At 44.1% G+C, this 5864-nt stretch overlaps 1 pseudogene; it reads right to left on the minus strand.

Moving 5' to 3' along the window:
* Positions 1-621: 621 nt before the first annotated feature.
* Positions 622-1611, minus strand: LOC146504542 (ras-related protein Rab-11B pseudogene; annotated as a pseudogene).
* Between the last annotated feature and the right edge of the window lie 4253 nt (positions 1612-5864).

Raw genomic sequence — 5864 nt, forward strand, 5'->3', positions numbered from 1 at the left:
AACAGCATGTTCCAGGCTAGTGGGCTGTTTGCTGTGACACTGATGCACATCTGTACATGTCTTCCCCTGTTACTCCAAATTTCAGCACTCTCTATAATTCCATTTACAAGTTTCCATGACAAAGTTTGATCCCAGCAAAGCTTTATGCTTGTGATAGATATGCTCACACTGCAGTGTGTGCCATGGGATAAAATGAAAGAGCACAACATGCACAGTGTGCTTTGCAAAATATTCCACAAGGTAAGGGTAGTGTTCGGGTGGCTGTAGCTCAGGTGGCAGAGCAGGTCAGCCACTAATCAGAAGGTCGGTGGTTCGATCCCAGGCTGCCTCCTGGCAGCATGCCAAATATCCTTGGGCAAGACCACCACCACCAGTAGGCAAACATGGGGTTAGAGGGCCCGGTGGCGCCTGTGTCTGGCAGCCTCGCCTCTGTCAGTGCGCCCCAGGGTGGCTACAATATAGCTGCCAGTGTGTGAATGGGTGGATGACTGGATGTAGTGTATAGTGCTTTGGGGTCCTTAAGGGCTAGAAAAGCGCTATACAAATGCATTTACCATAGTGTGGCGGGGCGTGGTCTGGCGTGGGTGCGGTGCACCTGCACGGTATCTGCAATCACGCCTCTCCGCCATAACAGGCTGTGTGTGTGTGTGTGTGTTGTTGGTAATGTGTGTGGCTGAGCTGGAAAGCTGCAGCCGTGAGGTGTGTGTTCAGCAACCGAGTGCAAAATAACGACTATGCTGAAAAACATGCAAACATGGTCGGGTCTGCTGCAGCATTGTTACAGGTTTCACATTTTGATTACTGAAACATGTATTCAGACTCACGTGACTCTGGGGAAGGAGGTCGGGGGTCACAGGCTTTGGCAGTAGAGGAGTTTGTTACTCCTCCCATCCATTGTTGGGGACACTTGTGTCCACTACATTGTTGCCTGGAGAATCTTTGTGTGCAGATCTGTCTGATATTTGCTTCTGAGATACGATACGGTAAGTTCCTGTGAGGATGCTCTTGAATGCTTCTGCTACGTTAGTGGAGTCCAAGGCTGAAGTTTCAATAAATGAAAGACTGTTCTTTTCTGCAGATGCTCGGGCCTCATCAGTGGGCACGGCCCTGACATGTCGAAGGTCGCTCTTGTTTCCAACCAGCATGGTGACGATGTTGTTGTCAGCGTGGTCCCTCAGGACCTTCAACCAGCGGTCCACATTCTCGTATGTCAGGTGCTTTGCAATATCGTAAACTTGGAGAGCCCCGACTGCACCCCGATAATACGCTGAGGTGATGCTCTGTAGCACTCCTGCCCAGCTGTGTCCCAGATTTGAGCTTTTATCGTCCTGCCATCCACCTGAATGCTGCGGGTTGCGAACTCCACCCCGATGGTGGTCTTGCTCAACAAGCTGAACTCATTTCTTGTGAAACGGGACAGCAGATCACTCTTCCCCACTCCAGAGTCTCCAGTGAGTACAACTTTGAACAAGTAGTAGTATTCATCATCTGGAGCTCCCATTTTAGAAAACTTTAACACAAACAACAACAATAAGAACAACAAGCTTCTCCACCAGCAGGTAACAAGCAGCAGGCACCTCCTTCCAAGGGCTGAATTACCAGAAGATGGAGCATCTTCTCTGAGCCTGGTTCTGGAACTGGTTCCGGAGGTTTCTTCCTGTTAAAAGGGAGTTTTTCCTTCCCACTGTCACCAAAGTGCTTGCTGGGTCATGTGATTGTTGGGTTTTTCTCTGTATCTATGAAGCGCCTTGAGGCAACTTTTGTTGTGATTTGGTGCTATATAAATAAAATTGAATTGAATTGAATTGAATCTTTATTTGTGGGATTTTTGTTCATATCGATATGAATATGATGCCCTGAGAGAAGCAGCAGACATAGTTAGTGGGTGTTTTCACTGACAGTTGTGATTCCTGTGGCAGTTACCTTTTGATGATATGCTTTAGTTTTGTTTTAATCAGGTGTGCTATCAGAATAGATCATTGTAATGGTGTTCTTTTAATTTAAGGCATATTTAGCATTTTCCTTGATAAGTAAAAGAAAGATTCCTCATTGACCTGCTGGGTCGTGTTGTGTGCAGAGATGGGCAGTAACGCGTAATCTGATTACTTTTTTCAAGTAACGAGTAAAGTAAGGGATTACTATTGCAAAAACAGTAATTAGATTACCGTTACGTTCCCGTAGGAACGCTGCGTTACTGCGTTACTAAAACCGTGATTTTTTTGCGAGAATGTCTCATGACAGTGACGTAAGCGAGTGCGACGTTCGTGACAACAGCTGTGTGCAGATCAACAATGGATCATATATCGAGTGCAGAGAGAGTATGAGCGTGCAGCGTTTAAAGCGTGGAAGTACTGACCTTACTTTGAGTTTGATTCCATAAAAAGTGACAAAAACATTAGTGTCCGTTGTGCGTGGGAAGAAAACTTCTTTTTACAGCGAAAAAACCCCTAAACTTCCAAACAAGCACCGAGTAGCTACGACGTAATGGGAAACTCACAGAGAAACTCGCGGATTCTTCCACTGACCGCTGCACACCTGCACCAGGGTAAACCTCCGCCTACCCCACTCCTGCTTTACAGGTGAAAATAGAGCAACAGGACCGCTAGTCTTTGACTTTATTTATTTTCTGCTGTGTTTTACTTGCATCTATTTGAAAGACTGAGTGTAAACACACAAAATATTTTATTTTATGTGCTGGAATGTGCAGAAAATAGGTTTAAATGTTAAACTAATTTCTTCCAGTCAGAGAATGTTGCAGATAATTAAATTTTTGCTTGATGCATAAAGTTAAAAGATTAAAACTAATAAAACAAGTTTTAAAAAGAGACTTTTCCATTTGATTACATTTTGTATGATGATTATGTAGAAAAAGTAGAATTGGGCTGAAAGATCTGTCACTTTATCACCTATTCAGGTTGTAAATCGTGTTTTTAAAAAGTAACTAAGTAACTAAGTAATTAATTACTTTTGAAAATAAGTAATCAGTAAAGTAACTGGTTTACTTTTTGGGAGAAGTAATCAGTAATTAGTAACTGATTACTTTTTTCAAGTAACTTGACCAACACTGGTTGTGTGCAACCTGATTCAGGTTTGTAGGTCTGAATTGCAAACTCTATTTACTGTGCTGGAATCTAAAAATCAGAAGAGTCGAGCTCAAGATCTTGGAGACTCCTACATCTGGTATGGCCACACTCCTGAAAGCAGCTCTGAATAATCAGGATCGTTGCTTTTCCTCAGTCGTGGTTTCTTAGCAGCTATTTGACCATAAAGTATCAGACACACAGACTGATACTGGAGCTCTGTGCAGCATCTATCTGGGCTCTGATCTGAGCTGCTGTTAACGATTTCTGAGGCTGGTGACTCGGATGAATGTATCCTCAGCAGCAGAGGGACTCTTTCCTTTCCTGGGGCGTCCTCATGTGAGACAGTTTCATCGCAGTGCTTTTCTGCCATAATATGAACCAATAACTGTTGTCAAACAGGCTGTCAGCTGTGAACCAACCCGACTTCTGCACAACACAACTGATGGTCCCAACCTCGTTTAGAAGTCAAGAAACCAATGAACCCTGGCAGGCTCACCTGTGAGGTGAACCCGTCTCAGGTGACGACATCACTGAGAGAAGGTCGAGGGTTTGCAGCGCTGTCAGCAAAGAAAAGGAGCCTTTGAGGAATCTAAAATATAAAACATATTTAGAGTCATTTATCATTTTTTTCTTTGCTACATAAGTCATTGTAAACATCACACAGACCCGACTACATGTTTATCCTGTTCAGCGTCTTTATTAAGTCCTTTCCTCACGGTTGCTGTTCACACTGTCATGGCTGCACCAGTACACACCAACAACATCATCATAGTCCGGACTTAGTTCGCTCTTATAGGTGGGCGGGGCTCAGGTGTGTCAGCCTCCCTGCAGATACAAATCAGATCTGACTTTACTTCTGATTTGAGGCTCTATTTTTCAGTATCCAGAGTCGCGTGTGTTCTTCCAAGACTTCTGACCTCGTCAGCTAACAGTGAGAGTGTGTTTGTAGTCCTGGAGCTGAAAAGTGCACCTGAGCATGTTGCTTCAGGTGCACTTTTCACCAGTTGTGTTGTTGCAGTTTCACCTTATGCAACAGTTTATCCTGTAAAGTTACACCATGCAACAGTTTGCAGCTAACTGAGATTATATTGGTATTATATTGTGATGTGAGTACAAGTGTGTGTGTCCGTCCAGCATATGTGTGTTATATTATGCCCTAAAAATGTAGAAAAGAAGCTGTGTACTCCAGCGGTCCCCAAGCCCCGGGCCACAGACCGGTACCGGTCCGTGAGTGGTTTGGTGCCACGAGAGTCGAGCCTCGGGTGTGAAATTGATGATTTTCAGGGTTTTTAATCGTTAACACCTTAAAGGCCGCTCTGTGAAAATATTGTAAGACGTTAGCTGGTCCATGGTGCAAAAAAGCTTGAGGACCTCTGCTGTACTCTACAGAAAAGCTTCTGCAATCAAGTTCATAACCCCAGAAGAACAGCCCAGCTCAGGTGTGTTCATATGTGCCTTACTGTGATACACAAATAATGAAAATGAATTATGTTTAACCACCTAAAACTCTCCCACTGCCTGTTTTAAACAAGCCAAATAAACTGAGTTGACATTTTATACCCGGCACACTGGACCTGTTTAAGAAAGCAGATTAGGAATGCATCTAAATAACTGTGATTTGGCATCTTAATGACATGCTTTATTATTTTGTCAGCTTTCTTTGTAAAACTGTATAATTACCATAATTGCTTTTTAACACTGAAGCAACACAAAGAACATTTTGATCCACGCTGGCAGATTAACCATTACAGGAGACATGACAGCGGTTATTACCAACACTGTTAATTATTGGCTAATAACTTAGTTTATTATGGTTGGAATAAGATAAGATAACCTGTGTTAGTCCCACGCGTGGGAAATCAGTTTTGTTAGAGCGGTGGACAGTGCGAAGTTGCACAGACAAATTAGAGAAGAACACTGGAATAAGATATCAATAAGATACTGTACACAATAGAATAAGATAGAATTCAAATGCTATATACAATACGAGTATAATACAACGATGCCAGAAAAGAGTTTTGCACTTAGTGTTATTGCACATGTGTGGATGTGTTTGATCAGCTGGAGTCTTTGTTGTGGAGTCTGACAGCAGTGGGGAGGAAACACCTGTGAAATCTCTCCGTCCCACACCGTGGGAGCTGCAGCCACTGAAGGAGCTGCTCAGTGCTGTTAGAGTCTCCTGCATGGGGTGGGAGATGTTGTCCAACAGGGACGACAGCTTAGCCACCATCCTGTCACTCACCACCTCCACTGGGTCCAGAGGGCAGAACAGAGCTGGCCCTGATCAGCCTGTTCAGTCTCTTCCTGTCCCCAGCAGAGATGCTGCCGCCCCAGCAGACCACACCATAGAAGATAGCTGAGGCACCAGCATAGGACTCGCATATAGGGATGGGTACCGGTTCTGACATAAACGGTAGTAACCAGACCGAAAAGCAGCGCACATTTCGGTGTTTTATTTCGGTGCTTTTTTTTTCCTGAGCTGTGATACACTTTAGATTCTAGCCAATCATTTTACGTTTCCGAGGATAGTAGGCGGGTCCAGGTACGTACGTTCTTTTAGAGCAGAGCTACAGATTAAAAAGGCGAAGCGGTCAAAGTCTGGCTGTACTTCACAGCAAAAGATGCAAACTCAGCAGCTGCAACAAGTGCTTTAAGCTGATACTGTGATGCTGTCAAAGGAGGTAACACCTCAAATCTGATGAAACACCTGGCGACGCATAGCGTTTTGTTAAAAGCCGAGAAATGCGCCGTATTTGATAGCTTGCTGCGAGACCTCACACC

The sequence above is a fragment of the Neolamprologus multifasciatus genome, chromosome 14 (genome assembly GCF_963576455.1).
Source record: "Neolamprologus multifasciatus chromosome 14, fNeoMul1.2, whole genome shotgun sequence".
In the NCBI taxonomy this organism is placed as follows: domain Eukaryota; kingdom Metazoa; phylum Chordata; class Actinopteri; order Cichliformes; family Cichlidae; genus Neolamprologus; species Neolamprologus multifasciatus.